Here is a 20,922-nt window from a genome sequence, read left to right on the forward strand (position 1 = left end):
GTGTGAAGACAATATATGTATGCAAGTGAAGAATGTATGTATGTGTGAAGACAATATATGTATGTGAGAGAAGAATGTATGTATGCGAGAGAGAAAGTATAGTGGAAACGGAAGGAGTATGGTTGAAACGGAAGGCAGGTAATTCTTGCGCTGTGATTGGCTCAGAAGGTCGAGCGGGGCGGGCTCATGTTCAGAACTTCTGATTTCAAATCAACATAACATGATGGAGGGAGATGAATCGCGTAGATTGCAGCAAGCATTAGGGGTTTTAAGGAACATTGGTCAACCCCTGAAACTGTCACATCCCTGGCCAGGTGTCCTTGCGGGTGCGTTCGCTTTACTTATCAGAGCGTGCCGTAAGGGCGGTTACTCTTTGGTTTATAAACTCCCGCCTGGGACGGACTGATGCATTAGATTATGTGCTATATGGAGGGGACTTTGACAGAGTATTTCTCACAAAGTACACAGTAAAAGTACTTCAATGTATTGTTAGTAGCAGTCAAACTAGTACCGAGTCCAACAGTGTCCGTTTTATGAAGAACTTGTGGTAAAATATATTTGTAAAAAGAAAATGAAGAGCTACTGATTTGAAAAAACGGCTCTCTGTATAGTTTAAATCTCCTAACAATGTTGTCCATTTATTCTTCTCCCCTCGAGTCCAACAGTGTCAGTTTTATTAAGAACTTTCAGTAAAAAATATTTGTAAAATATAAAGAGCAGCTGATTTGAAAAGACAAACGCGAGAGATGGCTGAGTGACCGCAGTGCAGAATCGCTGTATAGTTTAAATCTCCTAACAATGTTGTCCATTTTAGACACATGCTTATTATATTTACAGCCTTAATAACATTCATTTTCTGGGCTCAATATGTGTCTTGGCCGTTTTCATTGTGATCGCTAAATTCACCTTGTTTCACCTTGTTTATAATTATGTTCAACGTTCCAAGCAAACGAGTGCTTTTGTTTTGAAATCACTTCCGCGAGCCCGCCCCGCTCGACCTTCTGAGCCAATCACAGCGCAATAATTACCTGCCTTCCGTTTCAACCATACTCCTTCCGTTTCCACTATACTTTCTCTCACACATACATACATTCTTCTCTCACATACATATATTGTCTTCACACATACATACATTCTTCTCTCACATACATATATTGTCTTCACACATACATACATTCTTCACTTGCATACATATATTGTCTTCACACATACATACATTCTTCTCTTGCATACATATATTCTCTTCAGACATGCATATATTATAAAATATATGTATGTAAAAGGAGAATGTATGTATGTAAGAGTGAAAATATATGTATGTAAAAGGAGAATGTATGTATGTAAGAGTGAAAATATATGTATGTAAAAGGAGAATGTATGTATGTAAGAGTGAAAATATATGTATGTAAAAGGAGAATGTATGTGCGTGAGAGGACCAGTATTTTTGCGAGCAACCCGACCAACAACCAATCACATGAATCTCCCGCCCCCGACATACAAAGCAATAGCAATGTTAAAACGAAGTAAACTGGATATAAAATCCCCAAACAGGCGAAAACCTACCAGTTTCACTGGCAGATTTGAATAAACGGGATTTCATTGGCTGACGCCTCCGTCGAGGCGTCAAAAGTTGAACATTGCTCAACTTTTGACGCCAGCTACGCCAGCAACGCTCCACGTCGCTTCCCAAAATGCAGTTCGGCTAAAAGTGACGTCACCCCATTCAAAGTGAATGGGCAGAAGCGTTGGAAGCTTCAACGCACGCCGCTGTGTGGACGGGCCGTCAATCACGCCAAAAACAAGAATACCGAAGACTAGAAACGGTTTTGAAAACTGTTGTCACGCAGTGATCGTCTTCTCAATAGAACATCTTTGATAATGTCTTCTGGCCAATCAGAATCAAGATAACGACGTGGTGTTGTTGCAGGAAGTCCGGACGGAGAATACTTCTGCTGAAGTACATCTCTATATACATCGATACAACATTACGTGTTGATTTCTATCAACACGTAATTAAATAAGACCCCACGGTTTGATGATTGATAGGTGTGTGGGCTGTCTTTCATTTTGACACACAGAACAATGGGGGCTATCCACCCTTATGGATAAGGGTAGAGGAGGGAAGAGGCTGTGTGAATGACGTTACATTGTGGATCCACAATGTAAAGTAATTCACACAGCCTCTTCCCTCTTCTCTCTGTGAGGAGCAGCAGGTTCAGCTTTCAGAACAAAGTAACACAAAACGAAAATGGCATTAATTTTTTTAATATGTTGTGTAGTAATACATTTATTTATTTGTCTTCTCAAGAGAGTACTAGAATGTGTATTTTATGTTAGTATTTCAAAAGATCTCCTGCTTTCAGCATGTCAACTCTTTCACCTGTGGGGAATTTGCAGGATTGGCTCCAGGTTGCCCTTTTTTTTTTACTTCAAGACAAATGTGCCTTTTTATTTGATACAGTTCAATTTGGATTGAGACAGGGAAATAATCTAAACCTCACGCGTGGCGTTTCACTGTCAAGGGGAGCGTGTAATTACATTGCAAATACTGACTTGAGCCCCACCATAGATTACTCAACAAAAATACTCTGGAGCCGCAACTGCCGACCCGTATTGCGCATGCGCAGATCTAAGATCCAGTAGAAATGATAAAAAAGTAAAAGTCTACTGCTTATTGTTCTACTAGGCCAAAATACAGTCAAAGAGTATATGAGAGTGAGAGTGTGTTAATTAATATATTTTGGCAGTTTGGAGTAAGTCTGTAGATTTGTTTGTGTGCGTGTGTTTCATGTATAGGCCTCTCACGATAATTAATTTAGTTGGATACATTTTCCCGGAAATTATTGCAATAAACGATAATATTGTCGGCACCGTTGTATGACCATTTTAGACCACTGACATAATGATAATATATAATAATAATTCAAGTACATCCTTTCAAACTGCTAGTCACATCCTCATGTAAATGGAAATTTATCGAGTTCATTTTTATTTATCGTACGATAAGTCAATTTTCTTATCGCACACAATAAAATAGTGGAAACAAACATGTGTTTGACTTTCATTAGTGAATGAAACTGTGTGCCCTTTATAGTCTGTGTCCAATATTGTGTATTTGTATATATTGTATATATATCCTATTATATATTCTAAGGTCCCGCTGCTGACACGATAGCAGTCATTTCGTGCGCATATGTGTAATTAAACCCATGATATCAAAATCTCACTCCAGCCAGGCACCCAAAGTTGGCAACCCTGATTTAGGACAGATTAGCCATTTCAGGTATCTATTTAAAGCTTGTTTCTAAACCTACGGTTGGGAATTTAATATTAAAACATTTGTATTCTTTACATCCCAACATTAATAATTCAAATGATGACACTTAAAAAATGGCCCATGCACTCATTGCGCGTCACAGGATTCTTCCACAAGCTGCTCGCTTGACAGCTGTGAGTTACAATAGTCTTGTTTTGAATTTTGAATGATATGTTTATACGGTGGCCCTGAAATGCAAGTCAAAACAACATTTCACAAAACACCACAGCATTTCAGAAAACACCACAGCATTTCACAGAACACTTCAACAATTCAACATTTACGGAAACGGTATTCCTAAAGTTTAGGGAGAACACGTCTTGTTTGTGATTGGACAGAGCTCACCAGAGAGAAGCACTGCTGTGATTCGTTGTTTTTGCTGCCATTCAAGAAATCACGCTTCGTGATTGGTTTGATTGAGTGATTGAAAATTTTATTAACAGCTTGTATATTGGTACAGTACAGTACAGCTCAAAACATACAATTGTTAAGGGGATGCAGACCAGAGAAAGACTTTCGTCTTGTTTACATCAGGGTCCCCCATTTCCAATTCATCATGTCATTTAAGACATATAAGACATATTTGACATACAGATGGCTTATTTACAATTTACATACAGGTGGTTTTTTTACATACAGATTGCTTGTTTACAATTTTCATTTTAGATTTCGTTCTAATACATCCTAACCGGACATTTAAGACATACCAAGTCTACAGATATACAGTTAGTAACAGAGTCTAAAATGCGAGTATATACATAGATGGGGGGGGGGGGGAAGCTGTCCATTGAACGACAGGTTGAGATTTGTACCATTACCGAGGCCAGTTTTGCAATGCTCTCCCACGAAGGTGCTCTTTAAGAGAGGTTTTGAAGGTAAGTATAGTTTTACTTTCCTTTACAGTTGTGGGAAGAGCGTTCCACCTTGATGTGGCATAATTGCGAAACGTGTATTCCCCCTTTTTTGTGCAAAATCTAGGTTTCACATGATTTGTGGAGCTCCCTCTGGTGTTATGATCATGGTATTCCTTGACCTTTGGGAAGAATTTTGACATGTACATGGGTACCATAGAGGTGTAGTGGATCTTGTAGACCAGGCCCATTGCAAGTAGCTGTACTCTGTCGTCTACTCTAAGCCATCCTAGGTTGTCAAAGTGGGCAGAGGTGAGGTGGGTTCTAGATGAAAGGTCAAGCAGTAGTCTGACCAGTTTATTTTGCGATGTTTGAAGTTTTATTTTTAGCGCCTTGGAGGTGCTATGGTACCATGACGTGCAAGCATAGTCATAGTACCCTTGAATGAGTGCTCCTGCCAGAGTTTTCAGGGTGTTTTTGTTTACCAGAGAGGAGATCCGGTATAGGAATCTAGTTCTTTGATTGACTTTTTTTATTACATTGGATGCCATTTTGTCACAGGAGAGGTTTGCCTCAAGAATAGATCCTAGGTATGTAATTTCCTTCTTACTTGTGACAATAATGTCACCCAATGCAACTGAGAAGTCGTCGGATTTGCTGAGATTATGTTTCGAACCGAAGAGAATGGACTCTGTTTTACCCAGGTGTAATGATAATTTATTATCGGCGAGCCAGGTGCAGATCCTGCCGAGCTCGGAGCTGAGGGTTTTTTCAACCTGCAACCTGTTCCTGTCAGAGACCAGCAGGGCTGAGTCGTCCGCGAACAGGAACAAGTTGCAGTCACATGCTGATGACATGTCATTTACATAAATTAGGAACAGTAACGGACCTAATATGCTTCCTTGTGGAACACCACAGCTCACTGGGAGGGGGGGGGACAGAGTACCGTTTACCTCCACCATCTGTTCTCTCCCCTCCAGGTAGGATTGCATCCAGCTCACCGATAGTTTATCAAAACCAATTGCTTTTAGCTTGTCAATAGGAATGGGGTGATTGACAGTGTCGAAAGCCTTTTGTAGGTCCAGCATCACCATGCCGCAGTACTTGCCCTCGTCCACCTCTTGTTTGATGTGGTCGCTCAAATAAAGAAGGCATGTGTCAGTGGAGTGGGATGTTCTAAAGCCAGATTGAAATTCATAGATTATTTTCTTTTCCGCGAGGTACTTTTCGACCTGTTCATATACTATTTTTTCCATGACTTTCGAGATGGAGGTAAGTATAGAAACAAGGCGGTAGTTGCCTGGGTCCAATTTGCTGCCCTTTTTGTGCAGGGGGGTTACTCTTGCAATTTTGAAGTCTTTGGGCACTTTTCCCTGTTTTATGGAGTGGTTAATTATGTGAGCTATGACTGGTGAGATGGCGGTTGCTGTGTCTCTGAGGAATTTGGAGGGGATATTGTCGTGGCCAGTGGCCTTGTTAGGTTGGAGGGCGCTCAGTTTAATGAGTACCTCTGCTGTTGTTACCCTTGCTAGACTGAAATCATCTTTGCGTACCCCTAGGTTTTTGTAGTAGGTGATCTACTCCAAAAAGCCCTGAGTGGGAGGGTAATTTATTTACAAGAGTTGTGGCTATGTTTGTGAAAAAAATGTTCAAGTACTTGGCCACATCCAGTTTGTCTGTGATGAGCCTGTTATCTGTCTTTATGTTTAAGTTCGAAAATCTCGTTTTGAGTTTTTTACTGCAGCCAAGCTGGTTATTGAGTAATTTCCAAAGTTCACGGGGTTTATTTTTGTTTTCCTCAGTTTTGACATTGATGAAATTCTTTTTGGCAGTTTTGATCATGGAGCTTACGTCATTTCTTAGTCTGTTTCTTTCAATTTTGAGTTCAGTCACGTGGGCCTGGAGTTCACTGCTCGTGCTTTTGGAAAGCATTGACTGACTTTTATGAAACTCAGAGCATTTTTTGTCTCTGGTTTTCATGGCGGTCAGTATGCCGGAGTGCATCCACGGCTCAGCGCGATTTTTTCCCTGGTTGTTCTTAGGGGGGCCAAATCATTGAGTATTGCAGAGAATTTGTTTTTGAAACCAAGCCATGTTTCTTCAACTTGTGTACCACTGAGCTCATCTGACCAGTCCAGGCTCTCCAGTTCTAGGTTAAAGGCCTCGCTAGAGTAGTTTTTGAGGTCTCTAGATATGACTGTTTTGTGACAGCCGGCCCTTTGTTTTAGCTTTTTGCGGGTACAGAATATCATATAATGATCACTTAACCCGCATGCTATAACCCCTTTACTGGAGATCCTGGACTTGTCAGAGGTCAGAATGAGATCAATGGTAGTTTGTGTTGTTTCACATACCCGGGTGGGTTGGGTTGGCTGGCTGAAGCCGTGCAGATCACAAATCCTACTGAAGGACTTGAAGACGGACGTGTCTTTACGTTGCATATCCGTGTTCCAGTCTCCAATAATAATTGTCTCTACATCCCCCACATGGTCAGCATCCGACAGCGCAACATGTCCCAAAACATCAGCCGTTAGCTGTGTTAGCACACAGAGCTCACAGCTCCTCATATCTGTTCAGAAACGGGACAAAAGTTAAACATGAACAAAACACAGACTGTCTGAGTCATGGAGACTACAGTCGCTGCTTTATTTTTGTCCGTATGACGTTGTTGTGAGTGTGGACGGAGCATAGGCTACAGGTTATTACGGTCAAATATGTTCATTTTGTTGAAGTCTACCATAGTATTTACATGGAGATAAGCCCTGAATATTCGCATTGCACAAATCGCTCGAGTTTCACCGCGGCTGTCAGCCGTGTTTACTCCTGTCATTCAAACAAGACGCGTTGGAGAAGGGGCGGGGCTTATATCCATGTAAACACTGTGGTAGAAACCAACTACAATAAAATGAACATATTTTACCGTGATTTAATTGTAATAAACGTTTCAAAATTATGCCGAAGTAACTACATACTGATACCGGTTAATACAAATCATGAATTAATGTTTGACAAGTGTGCAGACAAGACGGCAGGCGAAAAACCTTTTAAAATGCGTGTTTTCTGAATGGAGATCGGATCGATCAGACTAAACTAACCTGTAGCTGCTCCGTCCAAACTCACAACAATGGCCTACAGACATAAATAAAGTAGCGACTGTATTCACCATGACATAGAGAGTCTGCGGTTTGAACATGTTTAACTTCTGTCCAGTTTCTGAAGAGATATGAGGAGCTGTGAGCTCGTTGTTTTGGGACATGTTGCAATGTCGGGTGCTGACAATAACGAAGCATTCTTTCTTGATTGGCAGCAAAAACAACCAATCAGTTTGTAACTGCTGCTTCCTGTGCCTCATTGAAAATCCTTAGCTTTCCACCTCTTTGTTTCTCAGTCCTTCAGATAAACAACAAAGATGTAGTGGTTGGTCAGTGTCTGTGTTGCATGAAAGTAAGTTTACCACAGAACATTGTGCAGGATGTGTGTACAGTTATAGTATGCAACATGCCAACAATTCAATCACAGTAATGAAGTAAATACGTTTCACACAACAGATAAGTACTGATATATCATGAATTATGCAGAGCTACAAACTGGTAACTAACCTGTTCTCAAGTCTAAGTGTCCGGATTACAGAGGCAACAGTAAATCGGCTTAGATTAGGCTGAACCCTCTGTCCAGCCTCTCTCATCGTCAAACCATGGTTGATAACATTTCATTAGAGAGTATTCTTCTTTGTCCACGTCCTCTCCCTCCAGCTCTCATTCTTCCTCCTCTCACTCTCACCCACCTCTTCCTCCTCCTCTCACTCTCACCCCACCTCTTGCTTCCATGTTGGCTTCCATTGTTGCTGTAAGAAAGTACTCACCTGTGGTCTTTTCATAGTGCTAACATCCTGATTGATGAGCCAACAATTATGCTATCAGGTGTTTGGTCAGGTGGAACGTGTTTCTTGATCATTGGTCCATGTGTGAGGCATTTTGAATATCAGTGTTTTGCTAACACGTGACTTTACGTCAGATTCCTGTGTCTTACGTGGAGAAACGTGTGCAGTGGTTTGCAGAAAGTGCCATGTTGATTTGCAAATTGTGTGAAAAGCTGAAAACGTGTTTAGAGTTTTGGAGATTTGAGCCGATGTTTTGCTCTTTGAGTGTCAGTTAAAATAATTGTGCTTTATGTAGAATTTTAGTGTGTTAGCAATCGAGAAAAACTGTAAGCATTTTAAAACGTATGTGGTAACTTGCCAAAGTGCTTTGTTTTGAACGTTCATCAGTATTATAATCAAAAAGAGAAATATGAACGTTAGTTTTTACTGAAATTATCAAATAAAGTCAACATCTCACAGTCTTTACTGAGCTGTGTGGGGTTTGTTCAACTTTTAAAAGATGTTTGAATGGTGATGTACACAGTGATAGATGTTAAGGACTAACGTTTATAATAAATACATTTGTATTTATTTTAAGATATTTTCATACAATCATACGTATTGGGATCATTTGTATTAATGTGGACCGGAGGGAGAGGGTGACGAGCATAAGCTTCACTTTCCTTTTTTATTTCAATTCCAACTTTGGTCATGAAGAATATGTTTCTCTGTTATCCACGTTCATAAAGCATAAAACAACAGCGTCAGAGCACGGTGCAGAGTCTCTATATGAGTTTACAGTAGTCCGTCGTTCTTATTAAACATCCATGTTGTAGTCCGCTGTATAGAAAACTGTAGTTTCCATAGTTTCCCCACAGCAGCAGACGCACATTCATGACGTCCGCTGGCGCATGATAAACACGTCGGATAGTGAAAGTGCATTCGGATTCTCTAAAGTACTGTAGTCTCTTCTCCTAAGTCCTTTTGAATTCTCCTATCCACTATCCCTTAACCCCGTGACGTTTCACTCAGAGGTCAAGGAATAGGAGATAGGGTTAGAATTTAGGAGCTGATTTTTGGATTATCGGAACGCAACCCGGGTCCTTTCATCAGACGGGAAGCGAAAGAACGAGCAAGACCCATTGCTGGTATGATAACAACCTGGTACTAAGCACACAGGCATCTTGTTAAAGTTATCTTATCTTAGCTATCTCTTATTTGGTGGAGGAAAACAATTGTCACATCAGTTATGACATCACTTACGCGATTTGTAGTCTTTCTAGTTGCGTATTTTTCATAGTCTTATATTTCAACAGTTTTACGACAAACTGTGACTTTTTTGACTTGGAAATTATTTTTTAAGTTTGACAAACATATGTGTAATTCATGGCACAATTCAAACGGGATCGAAAGATACGTTTTCTCTCTCCATTGACATCAATACATACTTTTCATTAAAATAAGGTCCCATGGGGCGGAAGTAGATGGGCGGGACTTCGCCACTCTATACCCTTTCCGTAAAAGTTGAAATGTTGAAGTGTTTTGTGAAATGCTGTGGTGTTATCTGAAATGCTGTAGTGTTTTGTGAAATGCTGTAGTGTTTTCTGAAATGCTGTAGTGTTTTCTGAAATGCTGTAGTGTTTTATGAAATGTTGAAGCGTTTTGTGAAATGCTGTAGCGTTTTCTGAAATGCTGTAGTGTTTTCTGAAATGCTGTGGTGTTTTCTGAAACGCTGTGGCGTTTTCTGAAATGTTGTTTTGACTTGCACTTCAGGGCCACCGTATATTTATGTTCATAATAATAATTTTAGGGTGAGTTGTAGGGTGGACTGAAGAGACGGGTTGTCAGTGTTACCATCATGCTACCGAATTTAGCAACGTTTGGAGCTAATGCTGCAATAGCTAATCTTATTGGAAAAGAGCTTGGAATAAGGGTTGGGTTTTTGATTGGATCATTATTTTTAAACATGTTTTTTCTTGCTGGGTATGTTACCTACTCATGCAAAATAGCTGTGGAAAGTGCTTTCACAGATGTGTAGGGAATTGGGTGTAAGGTACAAGTTCAGCTACAGCCAAAATGCATTGATCCTATTTCAATCTATACTAAATGCAACAAGGAGAAACATTAATAAATGTACAGGTTCTCACCCTGACTGTATTATGTGGTTTTTACAAGTATTAAGGACTAAGAACACCATGTATGATTATCATTAGAATGAGCATAACATTAACCTATTCAGTTTAACTTTGTTATGGCTTGGTAAAATATGAAATGTACATATCAGCCGATGTGGTTTATGTTTCGAAAGTGTTTCCATTCTCCAATTTTATATTTCTCAAGAATAAACTGTGAACCATGAGTTGGTATTCCACAAGGAAACTGTCTTGGTTTCCTGCTTATTTCCTTAAAGCCCCTGTCACACTGTCCCGAAATTGACAACCGATGGACACACGATAAAGGAAATGTTCAAATTCGGCTGTGATCGTAGCAACATCGGGCCATTCGTGAGGGCATCTAAGCCATCGTATGACCGCCGGTGGAGTTCTCATTCATAACACTCCGTTCGATGTCTCACTATGGGATGCGCCTCATCGCGGAGCAAACAGAAGCATCAATCTCATTACGCCAATCCTGATTGGCTGGTGATCTTGACGTCAGCGTCAGGGAATTCACCCCCTATAAGTAGCTTGCGCCACGACGCATGCGTCATTCAAACACCTCTTCTCGCTTCAGAGCACATCTCTATAGTAGCCGGACAAGCTTAACGGTCCACAGACTGAACCCAAATATAACCATTTCGGTCGACGGCCGCTCGCCAGCTACTCCTTCTGCTTCGCAAGAAGACGGTAATACTAACGCCAGTTAGTATTAAAATCGACCTCGCCGTTTCTTTCCCCGGAAAGTAAGGTAAGGTTTTTCTCAAGCTAGCTACGCACCTGTTGCTAGCTAGCTTCCCCTTACTACCGACACCACGGTAGCGAGGACGCTTTTATTTTTCTCTCTCACGGAGGAGAAAAGGATTAGAAGTATATTGACACACCAGTCAATATTCTTTGAGAACAAAGGACCCACACCGTCCCTTTTTCTCCGGATTAAGGACGGGTTGGTAACACTTTTTCTCTCAACGACGTACCTGTTACGAGCGGGTCCTCTCCACGCCACGAGGCGAACAAGATGGACGCCTCTCCCCCTCACACCAGAGGAGTCAGGGACTCGGAGGCTCGGTCATGCGGCTGCGGGTTGAAGATAGCAGGCACAGACTCACACCAGGTCTGCTCGTCCTGCCTCGGGCTGGAACACGCCCAGGAGGCTATCGACAACCCCGGCTCGTGCGGGCATTGTGCCCGTTTCACCCGAAAGAGCCTCCACCGACGGCTAGCACACCAAGCTAGCTTGTTGGAACAGGACTCCCTCATGTCCACTGATTCGCCGTTTGGCAATCAAGACACGGGGGCGTCCGCCGCAGAGACTGAGCCCCTCACTGTGTCGGTCTGGGGCTCACTAACAGCGGCAGCTGCGGAACCGGGATCCCACGCGGTGTCAGGCCGGGACCCGGTGGCGGCAAGAGACGCGGGAACGGAGCCCCACGCCTCACCAGGCGGGAGCTCCCGGCGAGACCTCACCATGGTCTCGCCCGCAGAGGCTCGGCCTGCTCTGCATACCGCCAATAGAACTGCTGGTGGCAGCCCACCTCCTACCGAGGATGGGCTCGTCACCAAGCAGGACCCCCACGCTGCCAGCGAAGCTGGACCGTTTCCAGTCGACCATGACTGAACGGTCCTACAGAGCCGCAGCGTTGTCCGCCAGGGCTCTGAACGTTTCCTCACTGCTAACCGCATACCAAGCGGAGCTCTGTGAGGATATGTTGAGTAATCCTGGACCGGCCGTTCTGGATGAGTTGGCCGCGGTCACAGACATTTGTCTCCGTGTCCAACGCTGCGCCGTCCAGACCACGGGCAAAACAATGGGGATCATGGTGGTGCAGGAAAGAGCTAGATGGCTCAACCTCACCAACCTCCCAGACCAGGAAAAGGAGGATGTGCTTGACATGCCCATCGTTCCCGAGGGGATTTTCGGCTCCGCTCTTGCCTCCATGCAGAGGAGATGCGAGTCGAAAAAGAAGGAGGACGAGGCCCTCCACCTCTGCCTCCCTCGAAGGGCCCAGCCGCTGCCTTCGCAGCGGCAGCCCTTCGTCCAAGCTGCTCCGAACCCTGCTCGGTTCAAAATACCGAAAACGCAGAGGTCGCAGTCCGCCCCGAGTCCCCAGCCCAGGCAGGGGACGAGGGCGAGCTGGCCTAGAAAATCTCCGGTTCCGGCTGCTGCCCAGGCGCAGCCAACCCAGAATTTTGGCCAGCAGTCGAGGAAGAAGAAGCGAGTGGCGTGACAGCCCCTCCTTCTCCCCTCTGTGACAGAGCTGGAAGTCTACGGTTCCCCAGCTCTAAATGTGTTCCCGCCGCCTCGAGAGATGCCTCAACACCATCCTCAAGTCCGCATAAACACATGTCACACACTTATTGATTTTTCTGTCATAAAACATTTTCCGCTTACGCATCCAGGCTTCGAGCCAAGGGCGCAGCTCGAAAAAATGAAAAGAAAAACAATAAACAGTCCGTCAACTGTTCCCCTTCTGAGAGCAGCTACGGTCTCTCTCAAAGGGCGGACAATGGACGGGTCTGTGAAGGCACCACCGTCACGCGCATGCGCAGTGCCGGCTGGGGCTGTAAAGGCACCACCGTCACGCAAATGCGCAGTGCCGGCTGGAGCTGTAAAGGCACCACCGTCACGCGCATGCGCAGTGCCGGCTGGGGTCGTGAAGGCACCACCGTCACGCACATGCGCAGTGCCTGCTGGAGCTGTAAAGGCACCACCGTCACGCGCATGCGCAGTGCCGGCTGGTGTCGTGAAGGCACCACCGTCACGCGCATGCGCAGTGCCGGCTGGAGCTGTAAAGGCACCACCGTCATGTGCATGCGCAGTGCCGGCTGGAGCTGTAAAGGCACCACCGTCACGCGCATGCGCAGTGCCGGCTGGGGTTGTGTAGGCACCACCGTCACGCGCATGCGCAGTGTCGGTGGGGATTGTCGAAATGGGGCACCACAGTGCTGACACTGGAGGGCCCCATAACACAACAAATAGAGACTCAAACTTGATTTGAAGGCTCTGAACAAATATCTAAAAAGATATAAGTTCAGAATGCTCACTCACACATCTCTGCTGCGGCTCGTGCGACAAGACGACTGGTTTACATCAGTCGACCTGAAAGATGGGTACATCCCAGTATATTACCCACACAGGAAATATCTGAGATTCGCATTTCAGGGGATCTGTTATGAATACAGAGTACTCCCCTTCGGTCTGTCTCTCAGTCCAAGGGTGTTTGTACGGTGTACGGAAGTCGCGATAGCCTCGTTAAGACAACAGGGTATTCGCCTGGCGACCTACCTGGACGACTGGCTGCTTCTAGCACAGTCGGAGCAGGAGGCTGTTACGCAGACAAATGTCCTCGTAAAGCACCTGCTCAACCTGGGTTTTCATAATAAACACAGAGAAGAGCATGTTGTGCCCCGCGCAGACTATACTCTTCCTGGGTTTACGCCTGAACTCGGTGCCCTTTTCAGCTTGCTTGTCAGCGGAAAGAGTGAAAGCTTTCAGAGCTTGTCTCGCTCTTTTCCAGCTGCGCAAACATGTTCTCTTCAGATTGCTGGGGCTCATGGCGTCAGCCATCCTGGTCGTACGACTGGGACGCTTACACATGGCGCGCGGAGAGTTATGGTTACTGTGAAATGCGTAATGGCACTGCGCCACTGGCTGCACCCGACTTTTCTAGTACGAGGTGTGCCTATGGGTGCTGAAGGTCGCCCGGTGAGGGGTCTCTGGAGCAGAGACCTCCAGCGGGCGCACATAAATTACCTGGAGCTTTTAGCGGTGTTTCTCACCCTAAAACGCTTTCTGCCTTTCCTCAGGGGACATCACGTCCTCGTGAGGACAGACAATACGACCACAATATCGTATATTAACCGCCAAGGGGGTTTGCGTTCTCTCCAGTTACACACACTGGCGCGCAAACTGATCTTATGGAGCGGTAGACGTCTCCTCTCTCTGAGAGCGACGCACGTACCGGGAGTGATGAACCTCGGGGCAGATCTACTGTCCAGAGGTATACCACTTTATGCAGACTGGACTCTACATCCAAGGATTGTGAGCCAGCTGTGGGTGCGTTACGGCAGAGCCGCGGTGGATCTGTTCGCATCGAAAGACAACGCTCAGTGTCAGCTGTTCTTTTCGATGCGCGATCTAAATGCACCGTTAGGCGTGGATGCACTCGCGCACGATTGGCCCCCGGGCCTTCTGTATGCGTTCCCACCCCTGGCTCTGATACCCCCAACTCTGGCCAGAGTGAGAGAGCAACGCCACACACTTATCCTGATAGCTCCGCACTGGCCAGCTATGTACTGGCCAGCGGAGATATATCAGCTGCTGTGCGGGCAGCCATGGCAGCTCCCACTACGCAGGGACATACTGTCCCAAGTGGGGGGGGCAATCTTTCACCCACACCCAGAGCGCTTGGCTCTATGGGCCTGGCCCGTGAGTGGTACAATCTGAATACAGTGTGACATGAAGCTGACCCTGGCAGCTGCCAAGCGAGCCAGTGGCACTCATGCACTATCTGTACAGTCTTCATGCACTCAGTTCGCCCCAGGGCAAACAGAGTGTGGTTGAAGCCCAACCCTACCTTTATCTTAAGGCGGTTGGTTCAGGTACCACATTTGACATTGAGGCATCCTCCCCGCCACTGTATTCCTCCGGGGAACAGCGGCCGGATTTGCAGTGTCCAGCCCGTGCTTTACGCACGTACAGGGACAGATCAAGGGTGCTTCGTCATAATGACCAACCCCTTGTGTCCTGGGCTAACCCTTATAAGGGCAAGCCTGTTACTAAGCAATGGCTCTCCCACTGGTTTGTGGAAGCAATTGCTTTGGGGCTCATACGAGTCAGAGTTCGCAGGCACTCTCGGGTCCGCGAGCTCTTTCGACTCAGGGTCTGGCTGCATCCTGGGCTCTGTCCAGGATGTCTCCCATCCAAGACATTGGTGCAGCGGCGAGCTGGTCCTCGCCGCTCACTTTTGTCCGCCTCTTAACAGGCTGGACGTTCTGCTCCCAGTGTGACTCAAGCTGTGCTGGGCACCTGGTTGAGTCAGAGCTCTACCTGTTAAGTTCTGGTTGGTTTGGTGATTTTCGAGATAAGCTCGTCTGACAATACGGGAGCTACAATTTCCCATAGTGAGACATCGAACGGAGTGTTATGAATGAGAACTATAGGTTACTTACGTAACCCCAGTTCTCAGAGTAACATGAAGTGAGATGTCTCACCAGACGGCCCTCCTTGCTATGGTGAAGCGAGAAGAGGTGCTTATTTTGAATGACGCATGCGTCGTGGCGCAAGCTACTTATAGGGGGTGAATTCCCTGACGCTGACGTCAAGATCACCAGCCAATCAGGATTGGCATAATGAGATTGATGCTTCTGTTTGCTCATCCCATAGTGAGACATCTCACTTCATGTTACTCTGAGAACTGGGGTTACGTAAGTAACCTATAGTTTCTCAGGCTCCGGCAGCAACTTCGTGAGCGGCAACTTCGTAAGGCACTCGTGAGGGCATCTTGTCAAATCGTGTCATCTTCGTGTTATCATCGGTGCATTCACCCTCACTCTGATCGGGGTGAATGCCCGATGGCACCGATGATAACAAGATGCCCTCACGATGGCCTTACGAAGGGCAAAATTGACACACGAATTCAACACGAAAATGAACCTTTGCAAGGTCCTTCGGCTATTTTTTGGCATGCCAAAAATTTTGCCACTGCTCACCAAGTTGCTGTCGGAGCCTGAGAGACTCCACCGGCGGTCATAGCCTACGAAGGCTTAAGATGCCCTCACGAATGGCCCGATGTTGCTACGATCAGAGCGGAATTTGAACATTTCCTTTATCGTGTGTCCATCTGGTTGTTTTATTGCACAACAAAATCATGTAAACATATTATGTAAATAACCCAATTTGTGTTCTGTGAAACTGAAAAGGATATAATATATTATTTTGAAGGCGAGTTGACAGAAAGTTGTTGTTGCTATGGAAACAACAACATGACGGAGAAAACGTAATATCTTCTACATATAAAGACGGAGAAAGTAAAGAACAAAGTCTGAAAATATCAGTACAGTATCATAGTACTGTAACATAATTGTTTTTGTTACTTTCGTTGCAGTTGTATGTCTTAAATGTAATGTAAATGTTGCCTTCGTGTGTGGTTCAGGGCCATCTTCGTGCGAAATTCACAATTCCATATTCGTGTGTCCATCGGGTGTCAACTTCGGGACAGTGTGAGAGGGGCTTCAATGCTTGCATTAAAGGAAGGGTAGGTAATTCACTTCAGAAATATTTTTTGTTATATTCCATGGAATGCTCTTAATATCCCGATAGCAATGAATAAATGAAATGCTTTGACAATAAATATATACAAATACTTCATTCATCTGTGGAAGCCGTGGCGCTGTAAAAAGTCAGCCTCCCATCTCGTGCACAAACTTATCTCGTGCCCTCATTGGTCCTGTGCGCGTTCGTGTGTGTTGGAGGAGGGGAAGGAAGGGGCAGTTTCGGTTGTGTACTTTCAAATTCTAGCTTACTCGAGCTGGTTTCTCCATGCTTACCCTACCTTTAAGTTGCCGTACTATTGTAATGCCCTCTTCTGTGGCATACCAAATAAGTTATTAATAGGAAAACTTAGCACCCTGACCAGCTTGAATAAATACTAAAGATCTATCATTAAGAAGAAAATACTTTGCCATACTGCAAAGCACTTTGAGTAATATTTTATGTAAGAAAAATGCTTTATATTATATTATCATTATTGAAAAAGTGCAACATTTTTGGTTGAACAAGTAAATAAATGCATCATAGAAATTTCATGAAGAATACATTTTATTTCTGAAGCAGTCCAGCTGCCTGCAAACTTAATTTCACAAACAACAGATGCGATATTTATAAAACATAACATTATCACAGTAATTTCACGTCACATACATTCTACAGTGTAAGTTGTGAATATAAGTTAAAATCACACTTTATGTGTAAACTGATGCAAATACAGCAAAACAGTGTAATTTTCATTTACACACAAGTCCTGTGTGTATGAAAAGCTGTGCAAAGTCTTCCAGTGGAAATCTGCACACAAATACATTCTGACAGCATCGTCCCTAAGAGATACATTAAATGTTTTGACATTCATCTCAGCCGGGAATGCAGTTAATCCTTAACACCATTCTTTTAAAGCGCATCATTTCCAAAAATACTTCATTTAAATAGTGCAGGTAATGGCCCCGTCAAGAAAATGCAACTGTAATCCAATCTGGTGGAAATGATCTGTGCACCGCCTTCAGCAGCATACAGCATCCAGCCTTATCATCCAAACTTCATTGGTGGTGAGCTCCCAGCACGGTCTAAAAATGGCTTCTTTTTTGCATTTGCCCCTTACGCACCGTTATTGTTTATTCTCAGGATTTGCATTGAAGTATATATCCCGTGTCAGTGCATGGAATGAACATCCTCAGCTCTTCACACAGTCACAGTGGTAAACAAATGACTTCAGGAGCCGGAGTCTAGTTTGACTAGGACTTAATGTGCTTGCCCTCTCCCCTGGCAGCTGCACTCAGTTCTTTGTAAAGGTCGGAGTAGATAAATCTGGGGTAGGAGTTGTTCTCCATCAGGCTGTATACCTTCCTCTGAGCTGACAGGAAGCAGGCGGTAGTTGGCTCATGGAGGCTCTCGGGCAATGTCATTTTTGGTGTGGAAATCCAGGTTTATCTGTGACCAAATAACAGTCATTATTAGCCTTTGAAATCCATTTTTAATAAGAACTTGGCACAATCATTCTGTTTTAAAATACGTTTGATGAAACAAATACAAAAAAAAACACATTAATTTAGATGAATACTGAATGCTATAATGGCTACCTCTTTGGGAGCTTCATTTTGAATGAAATCCTCGTAAATACTGTTGGCCTTGGACGCCATCTCTTTCTTTGACGTGAGGATCCTGAACTCCTCACACGCCGTCCAAAACTCAATGTTCTCCTCGCAGTACTCAGACTTCAGGAAGATATAAAATGCAGCTTTTCCATCTGTGGGCGGGAGAAGGAAGAAGAAGAATAAGTGTTAAAGACAAGGCAAGCACCATGAGCTGAGGGAATCATCCACTCACTGTTTGCCCATTAGTGTAAGGTAAAGGAAGTGAAAAGCCATTATAGCAGCTTTGTTTTATTGGGGCCAATAAAGGGCATAAATTCAGCACACAATTGACCTTTGAGACTCTTTAATGTAATCGTGTACCAATAGTGCGTTGAATGACTCTTACATTTATGACTCAGTAGTCTGTCAAGTGACTGCGCCCACTGCTGCACGTCATCAGCTGTCGGCCTGAGGGAAGAAGACATGGATTGTTTTAGATCATCATAGAAGAGCAGACGACCACGTTTTAATGTAACTTTTAATTCACACTGCAAAATCCTTGAATTGAATAAAAACAATCTGATTGTTCATATAATAGCTAATAAATCATTGGCTTATTGTATGATTTTTAAGTTAAATATTATATAGGTTATTTTTGGAATATACACATTTAAGGAACTGGTGGAATTGCATTTGACTGCTTATACAAAAGGTAAAAGTGAATCTGAAAATGTGACAAATAAAAATGATTGGTTTTCGAATTTGTTGTTACTTTTACTTATACAGTGTGTCCATGCTGCCATGGGGATATCATTGAATTTAAACAATTTATATCAGACATAGTCATTGTTATCTGGCTTAGTTTGTTTATTAATAAATCAATACATTCATAACATGTTCAAAACAGTATATGTCATAAGTCAAAAGAAGTGCATGTAAAACTAAAACAGAAGTTGAATATAATTCACTATATTCAAATATAGTTCAATTCCAATGTAATTAAAAAAGAAAAAAACCTGTTTTATTTCAAACTAAATAAACTATAACTACCAAACAAACAAAATAAAAAACATTCTTACAACAATGATCACAATAGAAAGGGTCTCACCTGTGAGGTCTGGTTGTCATCAGATGTAGAATTGACTTGGAAGAGTTTGTTTTCAAGAGAAATCGTATTCTGTTTCTCCAGTTTTTCCTCCTGGAAACAAAATGAAATCACTCATTAGAATTTTATAGCAGCATCATTCTGAGTTATATCCTTTACCAAGACATCCATAACCCTGAATCATTCTTCAGCAAGACATTAACTTACTTTATCCCCTTTTCTGCAGCAAAGTCAGTGGGTTTCATACAGTCAGTAAAGGCCATGTTTTGGGATAACACACAGGCAAGGTTCTCTCTCATGGTTCAATCTCTTCTACTCCTCCTCCACTTGACAGGCAACTTTATAGTTTCTCTCTGCAGCCACCATCAGCAGTGTGGCAGGCAGGAGGCGGGCCTGGCATGGTCTTTAACGTGATTGGCTGTGGTTGCGTAAACAGTAACTTGGCCCGGTGTGACTCTCAGCCTGAGGCAATGATAGGCTGTCATTGCAAAAGTATTCCCTCCCCCAGGAGCCTCGGGGCTTCCATTATTTAAGAGTAAGGTCAAGATGTGACGCCTATAGGAGACTCAAGACCCTTATTTACTGAAATAAAGTTCAAGTCAGGGGTAATTGGAACTTTACGCTCATCTTTCCTTGTGTTTTTCTTGCTTGTTTACATTTTAAGAGCATTGTGGAAAAAATCAACAGCTCTCTTCTGTATTTATGTACATTTACAAATCAGTTATTATCACCTATTTTACTTGACTTGTGAAAGAACCACACAATAAAGTACTACTATATATAGAAAGTGCCTTTTCAGTTTGCCAGTAGCTGTCGCTTATCACTATCTCTGATGTACAACTGATTCATTGTGACTTTGCGACACTACCTGTAGTGTTCACATTGATGAATTAGTCACACAGGGGTGTGTATCAATGAAGCATTTGTTCTGTTGATGATGGCATGTCCAAATATGACAAGTTGGTACAAGATGATGATGCAATATCCTCTTACTTCTATGAATGTTTAAAAAAAGAAATGCAAGCTCTGCTGAACACATCCCTCTCATATTCACCCCAGTTCATTAAACACGTAATAGAAAACATTAGCTCTTAGGTCAACTGGGGACTTTTAAGGTTACATATTTGAAAATTATCGGCTACATTGTTGATATGTAGAGGTTGTTTTTAGACGTCTATGTTATCCTATCAACAACAGCTACAACCTGAAACCTTGAAACGTCAGTCAGCAACACGCCAGTCAAGGATCTAACCATTTATAGCTAAAATGTGTATAGTTATATTGGGTGGAAAAAGCTTTGCTGTTTGAAGGAGCTTGAGGAATTCGTTGCTGCTAGGAGAACTGATCCCCCATCAACAAACACATGCATGAACATGAGATTATTAAAATCAACAATACCCCAAACTCTCAGCACCATAGGAGGAGGTTAGAGGGAGCAGCACTGGCACAAGGGTGTCAGTTGCGAGAAATGTCAGCTAATCAAGGTGCGTCTGTACCAATATGACTGAGATTGTGAAGCATGAATGAAACAGCTGATACTCATCAGCTGACTGAAGTTCACTGCTCCATCAGAAATCTTCCATTTGCTGACAGGCTGTTGAGAGGAAACATGTAACCTGGACATCTAAAACATGTAACTGTCAACCACTTCTAACTCAGTTCAACCTTGAAAAGTGAGGTCTGATTTAAGCAGCATGTTTTTGGCCTTGAGTGGGCTGAATAAGTTTCATAACAACGTTATAAGTTAGAGCTGTTTAGGATAAAGAAGATTCCAGTTTTTGAGTCAGTGA

At 43.5% G+C, this 20,922-nt stretch overlaps 1 pseudogene; it reads right to left on the reverse strand.

Moving 5' to 3' along the window:
• Window positions 1-17,605: 17,605 nt before the first annotated feature.
• LOC117560572 lies at window positions 17,606-19,464 on the reverse strand (annotated as a pseudogene).
• Between the last annotated feature and the right edge of the window lie 1,458 nt (window positions 19,465-20,922).

This window comes from Gymnodraco acuticeps, unplaced genomic scaffold, assembly GCF_902827175.1.
Source record: "Gymnodraco acuticeps unplaced genomic scaffold, fGymAcu1.1, whole genome shotgun sequence".
NCBI lineage: Eukaryota > Metazoa > Chordata > Actinopteri > Perciformes > Bathydraconidae > Gymnodraco > Gymnodraco acuticeps.